Source organism: Carcharodon carcharias, chromosome 9, assembly GCF_017639515.1.
Source record: "Carcharodon carcharias isolate sCarCar2 chromosome 9, sCarCar2.pri, whole genome shotgun sequence".
NCBI classification, from domain to species: domain Eukaryota; kingdom Metazoa; phylum Chordata; class Chondrichthyes; order Lamniformes; family Lamnidae; genus Carcharodon; species Carcharodon carcharias.
Genome location: NC_054475.1, coordinates 121,195,536 through 121,210,304, shown reverse-complemented (window position 1 = coordinate 121,210,304; position 14,769 = coordinate 121,195,536). Strand labels below are relative to the sequence as shown.

The 14,769-nt window shown below is 42.6% G+C and overlaps 1 protein-coding gene across 1 annotated transcript in view; it reads left to right on the top strand.

The window, feature by feature from the left end:
* Positions 1–4,096: 4,096 nt before the first annotated feature.
* The window catches only part of cysltr1 (cysteinyl leukotriene receptor 1), a 41,962-nt gene continuing 31,289 nt past the window's right edge, over positions 4,097–14,769 (top strand). The window contains exon 1 of the mRNA XM_041195892.1: positions 4,097–4,291. The gene's annotated coding sequence lies outside the window, so the exon portion shown is untranslated. The remainder of the gene's footprint in view (positions 4,292–14,769) is intronic.

Genomic DNA, 14,769 nt, shown 5'->3' with positions numbered 1-14,769 from the left:
ACACACCAGCCATCCAGCCATAGCCAGCCAGTCAATAACCTGAATCAATCTTTCAGTCATCCAACCATCAATAGACAACCCATAGAAGCTAGTCAGCCATTACTTACACCCAGCCAACTCTCAAGTACCAGGAAATAGTTACCATCAACCATCAGAAACCAGCCAGCTAACCGCTATCATGTGCAACCAAGCATTTTGAGTTCTGTTGAAGGGTCATGAGGACTCGAAACGTCAACTCTTTTCTTCTCCGCCGATGCTGCCAGACCTGCTGAGTTTTTCCAGGTAATTCTTTTGAGATAAAAACAAAAAAACTGCGGATGCTGGAAATCCAAAACAAAAACAGAATTACCTGGAAAAACTCAACAGGTCTGGCAGCATCAGCGGAGAAGAAAAGAGTTGACGTTTCGAGTCCTCATGACCCTTCGACAGAACTTGAGTTCGAGTCCAAGAAAGAGTTGAAATATAAGCTGGTTTAAGGTGTGTGGGGGGAGTGGAGAGAGAGAGAGAGAGAGAGAAGTGGAGGGGGTTGGTGTGGTTGTAGGGACAAACAAGCAGTGATAGAAGCAGATCATCAAAAGATGTCAACAACAATAGAACACATAGGTGTTAAAGTTGGTGATATTATCTAAACGAATGTGCTAATTAAGAATGGATGGTAGGGGACTCAAGGTATAGCTCTAGTGGGGGTGGGGAGATCATAAAAGATTTTAAGATATTTAAAAATAATGGAAATAGGTGGGAAAAGAAAAATCTATATAATTTATTGGAAAAAAAAGGAAGGGGGAAACAGAAAGGGGGTGGGGATGGGGGAGGGAGCTCTCGACCTAAAGTTGTTGAATTCAATATTCAGTCCGGAAGGCTGTGAAGTGCCTAGTTGGAAGATGAGGTGTTGTTACTCTAGTTTGCGTTGGGCTTCACTGGAACAATGCAGCAAGCCAAGGACAGACATGTGGGCAAGAGAGCAGGGTGGAGTGTTAAAATGGCAAGCGACAGGGAGGTTTGGATCATTCTTGCGGACAGACAGCAGGTGTTCTGCAAAGCGGTCGCCCAGTTTACGTTTGGTCTCTCCAATGTAGAGGAGACCGCATTGGGAGCAACAAATGCAGTAGACTAAGTTGGGGGAAATGCAAGTGAAATGCTGCTTCACTTGAAAGGAGTGTTTGGGCCCTTGGATGGTGAGGAGAGAGGAAGTGAAGGGGCAGGTGTTGCATCTTTTGCGTGGGCATGGGGTGGTGCCATAGGAGGGGGTTGAGGAGTAGGGGGTGATGGAGGAGTGGACCAGGGTGTCACGGAGGGAGCGATCCCTACAGAATGCCGATAGCGGGGGTGAAGGGAAGATGTGTTTGGTGGTGGCATCATGCTGGAGTTGGCGGAAATGGCGGAGGATGATCCTTTGAATGCGGAGGCTGGTGGGGTGATAAGTGAGGACAAGGGGGACCCTATCATGTTTCTGGGAGGGAGGAGAAGGCGTGAGGGCGGATGCGCGGGAGATGGGCCGGACACGGTTGAGGGCCCTGTCAACGACCGTGGGTGGAAAACCTCGGTTAAGGAAGAAGGAGGACATGTCAGAGGAACTGTTTTTGAAGATGGCATCATCAGAACATGGTGTGCCCTGATGACGTATTTCTTCCGTCAGGTGCACGGCCTGAATTATGACGTACAGCTCCTGTTTATAGAACAGCTGGGCCTCGGTGGCTCCTTGCAGGCGTTGCCCGTCTTTTACCAGGACCTGATCAAAGTCTGGAAAGTGGTCGCCTCGCGACGCAGCTCTCCCCCGTCAGGAGTAGCGGCTATCGTCAGAGAGCCGCTGCTCAGGAATCCGCCCCTCCGTCCTTTTCAGTGGTTGGCGGAGAGGAGGGCTGTGGCCGCAGGGGTGACCAGGATCGGGGACGTGCTGGGTGGCGGAGGACTGGGCTGGATGCTCCCGCAGGAGTTGGCGCGACGCGCGTCTGTGAGTGTCCAGGTCGCAGCCGATGCCATCCAAGACCTGAGAACGGTCGTGCTCGGACCCGACGTTATTTTGGGTCTTGAGGTGGCCCAGGTGCGCGGTGGTCTTCCATCTGAGCGTTCCCCTGTTCGGACGGAATTCCACATTGGCCCCAAGCCCCGAACCCTCCCTCGGGTGCTGGTGCCCCGCAATATGAGCCGCCTCGGGGACATGCCCTCTGTGCCTTTTGGCACGGCAAAGAGGGGCTTTTTGTACGGACTGCTGCTGCACACCTTCCATTTTCTCGCCCTTGTCCGTCGACCGGACACGCCCTGGCGTGCCTTGTTGCCGTCCGGCGGCGGAGGCCCTCGATGGGAGGCCCTCTACGGAGGTGTCCTCCCCCTTTCTATCGGGGACCTGGGTTGGAGGGTGTTGCATGCAGCAGTCCCTTATAATAAGAGGATGCATAGGTTCACGGACTCTCAGGACACATGCCCTTTTTGCGGTCTTGTGGAGTCCGTGGACCATGTATACATAGGGTGTTGTAGGCTGCACTCCCTTTTTAGTTATTTGAAAAACCTTTTATTGATGTTTTGTTTGCACTTCAGCCCCACGCTCCTGATCTATGGGCACCCGGTGCGGAAGGGGGTCGGGAAGGAGGAGGACCTCCTCGTGAACCTGCTCCTGGGCCTGGCCAAGTTGGCCATTAACAGGTCCAGGCAGCGGGCGATCGACGGGGGAGTCCCGCCCGATTGTTTGTCCCTCTTCCGCGGCTACGTTCGCTGCCGGATGTCCCTGGAGAAGGAGCACGCGGTGTCTGCTGGCACTCTCGAGGCCTTCCGTGCTCGGTGGGCACCGCGGGGACTGGGGTGTTTTGTTGACCCCTTTAATCACATTTTGATTTAAAGTTTGTAAGTTTCCTTTAAACTTTGTCCTTGGTTTTACAGCTGACCTGAATTAGGGGCTGTGCCTGATTTATCCCAATTTTGTTGATTTGGTTTTCATTTAAAAGATTATCAGAACAGATGCGACGGAGGCAAAGGAACTGAGAGAATGGGATGGAGTCCTTACAGGAAGCGGGGTGTGAGGAGCTGTAGTCGAGGTAGCTGTGGGAGTCGGTGGGTTTGTAATGGATATTGGTGGACAGTCTATCACCAGAGATTGAGACAGAGAGGTCAAGGAAGGGAAGGGAAGTGTCAGAGATGGACCACGTGAAAATGATGGAGAGGTGGAGATTGGAAGCAAAATTAATAAATTTTTCCAAGTCCCAACGAGAGCATGAAGCGGCACCGAAGTAATCATCAATGTACCGGAGAAAGAGTTGTGGAAGGGGGCCGGAGTAGGACTGGAACAAGGAATGTTCCACATACCCCATAAATTCTTTTGAGAGGCCAGCTGATAACCCAGTCACCATTGCATAATCGGAGTTGGGAGGGAGGCGGTTGGAACAGGAGCAGCCAGGAGCGCCAACTGAGGCGAGCCAGTAACAACAGGAGAGAAATCCAAAGTGAGAGACCCGACATGGTCAGGAGAGAAATTCAGAATGAAAGAGCTGGCAGGAAAGATATTGAATTAGAAGACCAACTACAGTCAAGGGAAACATCTGCAATAACTAAAATTTTAAGTGTAAAAGCCTCACGTCCCTCCCTTTCTTCAAAACCCTCTCCAGATGCATTATCATTTTTTTTTCTGCAGCAGGAGACGAAATGACTGATGCAAGTGTGCTTCAGTCAAAAAGTGTGTATATTCTTGTCTTCAAGATGTTCTATATTGTCTGCAGCCTTGCAAGGAGCCTTTTTAAACTCTGACTCGGTCCTTGACAGAGTTAGCCCGGACCTGAGGACTCTTTATGCTAACTTGTGAAAGATTGTATCAACTAAGCAAAGGAGGATGGCACTATCTTTACAGAAGTGTGCGCTGTGTACAGACAGCAACAGAAATGATGAAGCTGATAATTCAACATTGAGATAATTTTTGCCAGATCCTTTTGAGTCTGAAGGACCCAGTTTGCAAATCTGTGCACTGTCTACAGGTTAATGTAGTAATGATTTACTTGCTTGTGTGAGCTCTTTTGTGTTTGAGGAGGCTGCCTCGGATCTTGTTATGTAATTAGACTGCAATCTGATATTTCGCCAATCCTGTCTATTATTACACAAAAAGGGGTGGCTCCCTGCTCGCAGTATTGACTAGCAGTTCACTGCATGATGCAGTCTGTTTGAAGACAGCAGGCTTGAGAGATTTCCTGCTCGTGTCTGGCTACTTTTACCTTCACATTGCATAGCAGAAAGAGGAGGAAAAGACAAGCTCTCTCAGCCAGAGTTTCAGATGAAAATGATGAGAAGGAAGCTAGTCAATTGAGACAAGGTAAGAAGCTGAGGAGAAAACGTATAAAGGTGGGGCTGGAATTTGATACATCTCCTTAAAACTGAAACTCGTAAATCAGCAAACTGAGCAGCCCGCTCTCATTTACAAACTTCAGAATTAGTAATGCCTAGTCTCAGGCGTTAAACATAAATCTTCAGCCGAATGTTTGTCAGTGTTCACTATTAAATCAAGGTATTCTCTGTATTCTGAGTTTATAATGTTTGTTATGTATTCAGAATTTACCAGTGACAATCACTGAGTTTTAACAAGTGAAATAGGATTCAGACTAGTAACACTAAAATTAAGTTTTAAATTTTAATCAATGGAAGCATTAGATTTTGCTGTCTATTCATGGAAGAGCCAAAGTTTGAACATGAAAGGTGAATAATCTAGAAATATATAGAACACAACCGTACGCTGTCTCTTTAATTAACATTACAGTGTAGTGTTGACACAGGCTTCATACTCATGATTCTTTTGACAGTGAATTCTTGCTCTCATCAAGATGAGCAAGTAAAGCATCAAATGAAAATGGGAAATCTTCCCACTAGAAAGGAAGGGAAAACAAAGAGTGTGAGCCAAATAGTGCCCCTCTCAGTTGAGAAACGAAATGCTGGTTCCCAGCTGCTTCCTCAAGACATCGTATTGCATTGTAGACCCTTCGGAGAGAAAAAAATAATGGTACAAGAGATGGGCTGGAAAAATGCTGCAAAATTGGAAAGGAAATGGGAAAGTGAATTGGCAGAATAAAGTCGCCAATATGGTCATAAAATATATTTTCTATATGTATCCATACTCACTTTGGTTTTACATGGCCCTTAGCTTTCTTTAGTGTTTGTTTCTTCCCCAAGCATTTTGCTTCTACGATATTTTTTTTGGCTTGCCAGTTGCCAAGCCTCCTGTAGCCAACTGGCAGAGGGGCTTCTATCTCTGCTTTCAATCAATCACGGATAATGTGAAAGTCAAACTTGATCCTGTGCTTGGTGAATGCACTTCCCACTCAGAATGGTAAACAGGACTAGGAAACCTGGTTTATTTATTTTCACATAGCTAGCCCAAGGATGGCAACATAGTGAGTGTACCCAGGTCAGAGCGGGGAGCAGATCTCTGACAAGGAAAGGGGTTGTGGTTATGGTGTACTGACTCAATTATAGCTAGTTTTACTTGAGATTTTTTTTCCAGTTCAAGTTTTTCCTAAAAGAAAAAAATAATGTAGCTGGTCAGGAGAATTCAACAAAATCCCAACTCAGGACTGTGCCAATGCTGACAGTGCTATACCGCACTTGAAGCACCTATCCAGAATTGAATTTTTGAAAATACCTAAAACCTGGAATTGTCAAGTACTTTTAAATAACTGGCAGTACAATAATCTGGTAATTACAGTGCTCCTTGAACTATCTTAAAAATTGAAATTATCTGACTTGCGTTTTACTTGACTTCACACCCTAGAAATTAATGTTCTGCTTAATGGTGTGCAAGTGCTTGATGGCATTCAACTTCTTGCTGTCTAACCTATTTGAAATGCAGGAAATGAGGAACTGTATTTGGTTTCTGGGAGTAGCTCTGCAATGTCTCAGGGACCACCAGAGTTGGACAATTGCGACTACAATGTTTCATTTCCCTGCACATGAAGCTTCTAGAACTTGGTTCCTACCTATTGTCCCTTAGCTTGGTTCTGTCCAACTGAATCTCCTTTTGTCCTTTTTATTACAGTATCAACGATAAGAATTACATCTATTTCTATTGTAACAATACTCTGTTCATGGTTTTGTTCATATTTTGCAGTATTGTTACATAACTAAGTTGAAGTTTACTACTTGAATTGCACAAGTCCCGTTAACCCACCCACCCCTGTGCTCAATGACCTATATTGGCTCCTGGTCTGACAACTTCTTGGTTTTAAAATTCTTAACTTTGTTTTCAAATTCGCATTGCCTCACCCGTCCCTTTTTCTGAAACCTCCTCCAGCCTACAAACATCCGGGATATCTGTGCTCATCCAATTTTGGCCTCTTGCACATTTCTGATTTTAACCACTCCACCGATTTGCGGTTATGTGTTCAGTTGCCGAGGCCCCAAATTCACTCCCTAGTCCTCGCTGCCCCTCTACCTCCCTCTCCTTCCTTAAAACACTCCTTAAAACCTAGATCTTTGACAAAGCTTTTTGTCATTTATCCAAATACCCCCCTTTGTGACTTGATATCAAATTTTGTTTGATAATGCTTCTGTGAAGTGATTTAGGATGCTTTACTATGTTAAAGGCACTTTATAAATACAAGTTGTTATAGTCCATTTTCAGTTTCTTTTGAAAGTCCTTTCTGCAATCAGTTTAAGTTAGGCACTTATTAGGTACTAATTAGATCGGCGTTTATTCTCCATATTTACTTATCATCTCTCAGTGGGCTTATTACATTAGCACTATACTCCTGCGCAGTTTATTTCCATTCCATTTGCTGTCTTCATCACTTAACATGAGTGTTTTTTTAATGTCTCTTTATTGAATTGAGTTTTCTTGCTCATCTGTTATACCATTTCTATAACGCTTCCTCTTTTTGAAGCTTTTAAAATGTTTCTGAATCTTTCCTGGAGTTCCTGTTGCTGTCAAAACATTGGACCTTAATTTCTCAATAATTTCCATTTTGTCTACTTTTACATACTACTCAAAGCTTTCTTTCTTCTTTCAATGTTTCCCCCCTCCTAGATTACAAGATTGTATATCCATGTGTCTGGATGTAAGAGACAAGTGGTATATTTATACCAGCCTCTGTAAATTTTCTACAATATTTGTACAAATTTACAATTAATTGCTTCAAATTTCTACAAGCAATTGGAAATTGCAGCTTTTATATATTCAAACCATTGCAGCAGCCCTCTGGTATCTTGTCTATGACTGTAATTAATCTTTCATGATCTTTAACATCTCCTCCTCCTACTCACATCCAAGTCTTCAGGAAACACACTATCAGTGAGAATGGTGACGAAAAACCTCTACCTTTGCTACTGTTGTCACCTCGTTCTTATCTTGGGCAGCATAATTTTCTGTAAGCTCTACCACAGGTCATGAAAAATTGCCCTTTAGCCCCCAGAAAAATACACTGTGAATACTGGCAATGCAGAATTTCCACAGAAAAAAACTCAAACCTGATGCACACAGCAGGAAACCTGAAGGAAACAAGAGCTGCGTCCTTATACTAGATTGTGATTTTGATGTAGTAACAGGAAGGAGCCCATTCAGCCCATCTATCTTGCCCAATATCTATGTTTTGAAGAAAGGGGAAATAAAATAAATGTGACTGCCATTAAGGCTCATTTCGCTTTGTGGGGTGAGTTTTGTTCACTTTTGGTAATTCTTCTGGGTGAAGTATAACACTGAAATGTGAGAGAAACAAGTAATTTATTCTATCCAAATCTGTGGGCTGGACTGGCCAAATATTAAAGGACGTGGATGAAAAGGGAAGATAAATGGGATTGATTAGATCGCTGCACTATGAAGTTCATAATGACACCACAGATCAAATGACACATTACATACTTAGACTGATATAATCAATTGACTCAGCATGGAGTTACTATCAATGGGTTGTGCAAGAATCGACAACTAAGAGTCCCCAAAGGATGTGTAGGAAGAAGAAATTAGTTAGACAATAAATAAAAGAAAGATTCCTGTCATTCAGCTGATCATTAATTTATTCATTTTTGTACAAACAATGTGCAGAATACAGATATTGAATAATAATGCATTTGGTACTGCAAATTTTACCTTTGTTCCAATCTTTTAAGGAGTACTTACCGCTAGAATTATTATTGAAAATAATATACTTCTTGGACAGAACTGTGGTACTCAAGCATCACACCCTCTATTGTGCCAATGTGCTTCATAGACATATTTTCTTTCCTGTCAAACTTTCCTGTTATGGAAACAAACAAGGGAGCCAACTTTCATACAGGATGGTTTCACAAACTGCAAGTAACACGAATCACGCATTAATCTGTTTTTGATTGAGGATAGTTATTGGCCTAGAAATCTCACTGTTCCACAAACAATGGCATGGGATCTTTTACATGCACCTAGAGAGACAGATGTGGCCTCAATTTAATATCTCATTCAAAAGACAGCATCTCCAACGAGTAATTAGGAGGACCAGAATGACGATGTCGGCTGTTTTCTAAATTTCATCTCATTTGCATCCTCTCCAATCCTCCAATTTCATCCATTCAGACTCCCCTGCCAAATTACAAGTTCCAGCGTCAGTAATTCCAAGCAATTCCTTCTTCTTCTTCTTGGCTTTTATTTTTCTTTTTGTCAAAATATTTCTACTTTTTGCTTAAGGCAGCCTAGAAGTGATTGTTCTTTGTACTGGGGATGAACACTTAACTATGGTCCAGTTTTTCAACTGAAGTTATTTTTAATGTTTCTGGCAGGGAGGGGGCATTTAGCCTACATTATGTATTCCTACCAATAGTATGGGGGAGGTGGTGGTGGTGTAGTTGTACTGTCACTGGACTGGTAATCCAGAGGCCCAGGGTAATGCTTGGGGAACCTTGGTTCAAATCCTACTATGGTAGATTGTGGAATTTGAATTTAAAAACCTGGAATTAAAAGTTTAATGATGACAATGATTAGGTTGTCATAGAAACCCATCTGATTCACTAATCCCCTTTATGGAAGGAAAGCTGCTGGCCTCACCTGGTTTGGCCTACATGTGACTCTAGATCTGCAGGAATGTGATTGACTGTGAAATGGCCTGGCAAGCCACTCAGTCGTGTGCAGCTGGCAAAGCAGAAGGCAGCTCACCACCACCTTCTCAAGGGCAATTAGGGATGGGTAATAAATGCTGGCCTAGCCAGTGATGCCCACATTTTTAAAAATTTGGATATAATGTCCCAGAGTTTCCAATTAGTTTGACTGTGTGTATTAAAATATTGGCAACCAGAAGCCTAAGCCAAAGAGGATGATTTGGTGGCTATCCACATCTGTATGAACCCATTGTTATTGCCCCCACTACTGAGCCATAATCTACTGAGCTTTTGAAACTTTCATCAGTAAATTGCACTGAGTATTTCACTAGTTGTTAATTACCCCTCAGAAAGGTCATTCAAATTCCCAGGCTTGTGAATTTGAATACTTGTGGTGGATGGCTCACAATCACTAAATAGACATTTTCGCTTTCAATTATTAGTAGATATGGGAATACACTCACTATTGCCGGCAGTTGATGTAGTTGCCTTCAAACTATTGACATCCAAACAGCACTGGCATTGAAAGTGCTCTGACCTCTGTCACTTATTATACTCAATTATGCTTGTCTCCACATGCCTTGTACAAACCTCTTTGGTTTCAGGCCTGCAGAACATTGAGAACAGCATGAGGTTTGGAGGGGTTAGGGGTGGGGGTGCGTGATGGAGGTGGGGTGTGGGGGATGAAAATAAAACAAACCAAAAAATGCGAAGGAGGTATAAGTGACAGAGTACCAGAGATAGTGTCCTTTCCTTTGACAATCCCTTGATAATTGAGGAAGAATGTTGGAGCATGGAGTTGAAAAACATATGTATAGGAGTATAGGCCTCATTTTGTCTGGTTTATTTGAAGGGGACACATTAAATGGAGATGAGATTCCATACCGTAGGATGTAAAATCAGAAGATAAGTTGATTGATTCACTTTCTCACACCACCAGACTGCCTTAGACATAGCCCTCAAAGTCTTCCCTCTTTGAAGAGACAGCATGCAAACATAGGAAGGAAATCATTTCAAATGGTGGATGATTCTCCTTTCAATGTATGAGTGTCAAATAAGCAACACATTCAGAAAGCACAAAATTTTACTCCTTTCTACCATGCCCACACATTCTCCTTTTCTACAATAGGCAGTTCAAGTTTAAGTGCAACTATGGAGCTAGTCATAAGGACAAGGGCAGAATTGTGTTTGTGATCAAAATAGGCAAATTCCAGTTCATTTTGCTTGCTTCAGATAATTTCACATTGACCTGTCCTTTTAGAAAATGTATAGTAACGCACAGGTGCAGCAGAACAAAATAGTAAACTTGCTCATATTCATACCATAATTCAAGTCCTGATATCCATGAATGTAATGCAATTTTTGTGTTGTGTTACTTTATATCTTTCAGGGGCAATAATATCTACTGGGTTTTTGTGTGTGTTTTTTTGTCTCTCCCAGACTTTTGGATGGGGTGAGGTGTATATATACGTTGTGATACACAATGCATTGCAGTTGTGTGGGACAGATTAGACAGACCAATTCCTGTCTGTCATTATCCTTATATTAATGTCCTGTTCTTAGGGGCCTGGTAAAGGGCATTTGAATGCTTTCTATTCCAGTGATGTCTGTTTGTGTTTAGTCAAGGTGCAACCTAAATCCATGTTCGGAGTAATAAAGGAAGAAGTGATTTGTGTGGTTGAGATCTGTGTCTTTTGCTGCTGTTTAGAAAGACTCAAAGAGTCAAAGACTACAGTTGATTTCCGCGTTTTGGATTTTCACGTAACCAAACTTCAGAACAGTGAACACTCATTCTTACTGATTAGTAAGTGTTACAGTGAAAATATCACTGCTCAGTGTGAAGATATGTCCATTGTACTTTAACTAGGTGTTTTAAATGGTAGAATAATCATTTCAATGCTACATTTATTTAATGATGTAGGAAAATGATCTAGAGAGAATGCCCACAGTTGAAGATTAAAGTGCTGCACATTCAAGATCATCCATGAAAAAAAAATTGTGTTAAAGTAAAAATGAAGGGATGTCATATGAACAAATGAAATGTTCACCTGCCACCACCCAGTACCTCAGGACACTTAATATTTAATAATTCTCTACAGTCTTTTCGCTGGAACAATTTATGCGGAAACTAACCATATATGCAATCTGATATTTTCAATTCTCAACGAAGGAAAGTGGACTCAGGCCCAGTCTGTTTTAGTTGTATACATGAGTTGTCCAGGAAAGGGACAGGATTTTTATGAGAAAGTACTTTCAAACTTTTTATTCTTGCAGAGGTTCACTTCCACGATGATGTCACAATGCTGTAGTGCAATTTTATGCTGTTTACTTGATGATAAACAAATAGAGCGATTTCCCACTTTTCAGTGCAGGTGATGCCCCCTTAATTATCTAAAGTGGCCAAAATCAATTTGATTATCTTGCAATAGTTAGGATGTTTGTTACTGCCACCTAGTGTAATCTTTGATGGACCGTCATCAAAGGTGGACAAGGCATTGGCTCGTCTCTTTGCTCTACAGATTCTATCTGAGCAGATGATTATCTCTGATGTTTTCAGCTTTCATTTTAGATTTCCAATGTCTGCAACATTATTCTTTTTGTGTTTTTCAATCATGCTGAGCAGACTTGAATATAAACCTCGAGGCAAAGATCAACAGAGCTGTGGAAAATCAGATCATTTTGAAAAGATTTTTGTGGCAAATAATAGCCTGAAGAAAAGCACTGAAAATTGATTTTTTTTAGCAAATTAACATTATAATAAGAACAGGAGGTCATCAACCATTGATTCTCCCCAAAGGATTTTGTTTCCCACTTTAAAAAAAATTGCCAGCACTGTATGGTCAGTCAGCAACACTTTCTTAATTGCTGGCACCTAATTTTTGGGCTTTCCCAACTCACCTGATATTCCGAACATCTCACATGCCAATTCGATTTCTGAAGCATGCACATGGCCTGACCACATGACATCTTATAGGGGTAACTCCTTTTAACATAGTGCCTGTGCCAGCCAGCACCTAGCGAGCCGTACCACCAGAATGGTACCAGCTGTGACTCAGTGGGTAATATGCTCATCTTTGCAACATAAGTGTTGAAATTGGGAGAGACTTGGGCACAAAATTTCGGCTGCCACCCCAGTGCAGTACAGCGTCAGTGAAAACTGTCAGAGGTGCCATCTTTCCGATTAGACATCACAGGTGGATTTATAAAATCCCCATTGCACTACATAGAATAGTAGCAGCTGAGTTCCCCTAAACCAACGTTGTTAAAACAGATCAACTGGTCATTGTCAGATTGCTGTTCCTGGAACCTTGCTATGTGCAAATCAGCTGTTGCATTTCCTACATTACAATAGTAACTGCATTTCAAAAGTACTTCAGTGGTTGTAAAATGCTTTAGGACACCCTAATGTAATGAAAGGCGCTATAAAAATGCAAGTTCTTTCTTTCATCAAATGAAAGGCGCTATAAAAATGCAAGTTCTTTCTTTCATTAAATCCTCTAGTGACTCACAAAACAAAGCATTAATGAATAAAATAAATGTTTTAACTGAAGTATTGTAAAACTCCAATTAATTACCGCTGGCAGAAATGTGCGAAAAATTTGCATGATAATATCAGAATTGGACCTAACCTCAGCTAATTGGTACAAGATTGGTTGCATGATGAGTTACTGAATGCTGTTAAAGACGACAGGAAGTGAAAAGTGCAACAATCACCATTGACTCATCTAAGTGACAAATTACATATATCAAGAGCAATTTTAACGTTGGAGTCTGGGCTTCCTAAATTGACAGCAGGTTTGAAACTAAATAACCATATGAGGTTTACCACAGAAGAATTTTAGCACTCATTTAGCTGGAGTTTGTTATAATGGGGAAAAGTGAAAATAATCTATAGAAGGGACACATGAGAGGAACAAATCACCTTTTCTTGATTCATTCTTTCTGATATACTCTTATATACCGATTCATCTTTTTAACATGCTATTCTGTATATTAGTTATAAGAAGGCCACCCATGGAGTTTCTCACATAAAACCTGAGGATATGTCATTATAGAACAGCAGTTCATGATATGAATGGGCTACACATAAAGTCTGTTTCAATAATGTTTACTTACAGATATCAGTTAGATGAGTTTGCCGTTCGTTGCAGAGTTTGTCAATCCTTGGCAGGAGCTCATAAAGAGGAAAAGCATGACAGAGCACTAGGGGAGTAGGGGAAAAGTAGGAGAGAGCAGAGAACAGGAGAGAGCAAGAGCATCCCTCTGGTCGCCACTCCTCTTACTCTTGACCACGACACCATAGGCGGTTGTTCACATTGCCCACCTCTACAACTGGCTCGACATAACAGATTCCCTGAAAGTCTATACATCCCCTCAAGAATCCATGGACTCCAGTCTGAGAAGCATTATTTTAGAAGATGAAGAACATTCGATCATGTAACACAATGTAAATGGTGCTGTTGCTAATCTCAATGTACTAAGTGTCACAATCATGATAATTCAGAAAAAAAGGCTCTTAATACTTTTTGTAACATACAAAATGCAAAGATGTCAGAAACTCACCCCACAGAATCACCGAGCTTACTAGTCCATCATGACAACTGACATCAAATATAGACATAGAATGGGAAATTTTGTTGCTAAAAGTCAGCCAAAAATTGTAACAATAATAAATAAGATCTATGGACAAAAAGTATGTGTCATACACAAGATACTGAATAATATAAAGAGATGTAGAAAGGACAGGTTCGTAACATAATCAATTTATATTTACATTTGTAAATATACTTTGCAACCAGAAAAGACCAAAGCAAGTCAGGCATTTTAGAAATAAAAGCACTAATAATGAAGGACTCCGTAGAAACTTCAAGTGCTTCATTTATCCCACCATAATACGGACTATTCAGCAAGCACAAGCTAAGAACAGGAAGAAGGATTCTCTTCTATTGGGCACATAAAGTCCCAGCTAACAATGTCACTCAAGTCTTGCTGGCTGTGCCTCCCAGGCTACAGCTACAAATCTTGGACAAGTGTGAAGTTTAACTGTGGACTTAAGGGGAGAATTTTCTCCCCATCAGGCGGGTCGTTCAGAAGCAGGTGCGGGCTGGTGCAGAGCCATTCGCTGCCAGTGATCAGCTCCGCACCACCACTTTACGTGGGCAGGTGAATTAAGGCCTGCCCAGCTTCACGCAGCTCCCAAGGATAGCGGGAGTGGGCAGGTGGCGACGGGAGTACAATGACCACCGGGTCCAATGGTGACCCAGTGGCCTGTTCAAATAGAGTGCAGGCAGCCTTTGCAAAGGCTGTTCATATTGGCTAGTAGAAGGGCTCCCCAGAGTGCTACTGCAGAGCAAGCTAGGCAGGAGGGTAGGACAGTGGGTTTTCTGATGAGTGCCTAGCTGCCCTCCTGGAGGAGGTGGCAGCACAGCAGGAGGTCCTCGTTCCAAGGGACGGGAGGCAGAGGCCCCCCCATATGACCAACCATGCCTGGGAGGAGGTGGCGGACATAATCAGCTCCCATGATGTGGTGTGACGCACGTGGGCCCAGTGCCACAAGCAATTCAACAACCTTTGCACTCGGGAACGGTGAGTACCATGTTGGCAGGGGTCACTGAACACAGCAGGTAGGCTTTCCCCCCAAGCCCCCCCCACCCTTCCCCCAAACCCAAGTGCAGTTGCAGCATTGAATCCTTCACGACATGTTTCCCTCGCTGGGTGGGCCAGCAGATATCATCTATGCCT